At 21.5% G+C, this 2,575-nt stretch overlaps 2 protein-coding genes across 2 annotated transcripts in view; both read right to left on the minus strand.

Annotated features, from left to right (window-relative positions):
• The window catches only part of LOC126895313 (uncharacterized), a 145,344-nt gene that overhangs the window by 111,983 nt on the left and 30,786 nt on the right, over positions 1-2,575 (minus strand). The gene's annotated exons all lie outside the window — the stretch shown is intronic.
• Positions 1-2,575, minus strand: part of LOC126895316 (uncharacterized) — a 64,379-nt gene that overhangs the window by 45,350 nt on the left and 16,454 nt on the right. The gene's annotated exons all lie outside the window — the stretch shown is intronic.

Genomic DNA, 2,575 nt, shown 5'->3' on the forward strand with positions numbered 1-2,575 from the left:
AAAAAGTATTGCATAAATTCCTTTAAATTTGTATACGCATTAAAAGTATATGAATATACAACTCCTTTTTATTTTTATAATATCTCCGTAAAAATTACAATATTATATTATTGAATACCACTTTCATACTCAATTTAATTACTGTAATTATTATGTATTCATATATTATAATTAAAAATGGGGTTAAAATTAAAGGAATAAGTGTTATTGTTGTTTTTGAAATAATCTACCAATTTAATTTTTTTTTATTTAATAATATATATTTCAAACTTGCAAGTAGAGTTAAAAGTTATGGTAATAAATTCATTTTTTTTTATTAAAACTTTCACTTTAAAGGACAAAAAGTAGGTTCAAAATGATTACTTTTAACATATTAAAAATCGATAATAATTTGAAAATAATTAATTATAAAAATTATATAATATATAATTAAAAGAATTACTAATCTTGATATAATTAAGGAAATAGGAGTTGATGTTGGGTTGGGTTAGTTACATTTTTAACTTTATAATGCTATAACTCATTAAAAAGTGTATGAATCAACACAATTTTTTTATGAGAAATAATATTTTTTAATAAATATTTAATAAATAATCTTAATCAGGGTATTAATAAGGAACTAGCAGATCATGCAGCTTTTGTAATTATCCACCAATTTCTTAGAATTAAACACTATCTACTGATTTGCATCGAAGCGTTTCTTATGATAGTGATTTTAATCACTGTCAGATTAAATCTATACTGGACCCAACTATGCAACGTCCCCACTATGCCGCGACTCCACTGTGCTGGTTTTTTTTTTTTATTATAAACATTTACAATAATCAACTTTAAACGATTAAAAAAATAGGTTAAATATGACATTTTCCTTATTTTTAACGTATTAAAAATCAAAATCAGTATTAATTTAATACAATTTTTTTTGTTCTTAATTATTTTTTTTTATATGTAAATACTATTTTTTAATAATATTAAAACTTAAAAGTGATAGAAATAGTCTAATTGCACATTTGAAAACATCGCAAAATGTTGATTTAGAATATTATATTTTTGTTTTTGATGAAAGTTCCTTGTAGTACAGCGTATAAAAACTTATAACTTTGTTAAATGTTAAACTTTATCATAAAAGACCAAATCAGTATAATTTTTTTTTTATATAGATGCATGTCTTTATCTATCATTTGGTTTTAATTTTTTTATAAATCTAACCCTTTATCTGCCCACAAGAGGGATTCAAAATAATAGCTTTTTTTTTTTTAGTTAAAGTAAATTATTAAAATTAATTCAGTTCTGAATATTTCAATAGTAAAATCTTTTTAAATACCAAAAATTACTTAGAAATGATTACTATGATTTTTATTTGCCCCGACGACCTATCTTCTATGCGCAAATGGCTACCGTATTCAAAAATATGCTATTTTTGTATTTTATTTTATTTTAAAATATCTTATTAGGGGAATACACTGACTTTTATGAATATTATATAATTTAATTGACATAGAATAAAGTTCATAAGACATATGATATTATACTTATTAACATTTTTTACTTTTTTAAAGTCGAANCAAAATTAAACTTATAAATTTTTTTTTACTTTTTTAAAGTCGAATAAGTAATTTTTAAATTTGAGTTAACTTAAATAGCCAATTTTATCTTGCGACAAGAGCAACTAACAGTTGCCGAATGGGTAACACCTGTGTCTTTCCCGCTTAGGGTACGAGGTTCAAATTCGTCTGTGGCAATTAATATTTGCATTTTTTTTCAAGTTAAAATAGAATTTTCAAATCATTTGATATTTATCTCATTTAGATTCAATAATTTCAATAAATATAAAGAATCTTATCACTATAGTCTCCCCTCGTGAGAAGAAATTGATATTCATGTTAATATTATTTTACTATGTGGTTCTTTTTGTGGCTACGATTTATTTTGAGTAATTAAGTAAATCATTTTAACAACTTTTTTTTTTTTTAGATATATAATCATTAAAATTAATGAAGTTCTGAATATTTCCATTGTACAATCTTTTTAAACACCAAAAGTTATTAGGAAATGATTACTGTAATTTTAATTTAAGTGATCTATTACGATAAAAATGCAAAAATATAATGAGTTTTTCTGATAAATATACTGTAAATAGTAATTATAAAATTTCCTGACTGAATATTAATCTTAAAAATTACATTGTTTTAATTCTAATAAAATTTTCTATTTAATGATTTATTCTAGTCAACGAAGGAGTAATTTTGGCGAATAACAAAAAAAATTCCTAACCAAATTTTTTTTTTTTAAATTAGGAAATTGGTGGATTATTCCAAAAGCAACATCAACTCTTATTTCTTTAATTATATCATGATTAGTAGTTCTTTGATTTTAAAATATAATATATGAATATATACTAATTATAATTATTAAATTTAGTATGAAATTGATATTTAATATTGTAATTTAAACGGAGAAATTATAAAAATAATAAAGAAGTTATATTTTGCTTTACTTTTACGTGTATAAAAATTTAAAGGGCTTGATACAATAATTTTCAATAAAAACTGTTTGTTACTATAAAAAAATGCAC

The sequence above is a fragment of the Daktulosphaira vitifoliae genome, unplaced genomic scaffold, assembly GCF_025091365.1.
Source record: "Daktulosphaira vitifoliae isolate Bord-2020 unplaced genomic scaffold, ASM2509136v1 Scaffold_1, whole genome shotgun sequence".
Taxonomy (NCBI): Eukaryota; Metazoa; Arthropoda; class Insecta; order Hemiptera; family Phylloxeridae; genus Daktulosphaira; species Daktulosphaira vitifoliae.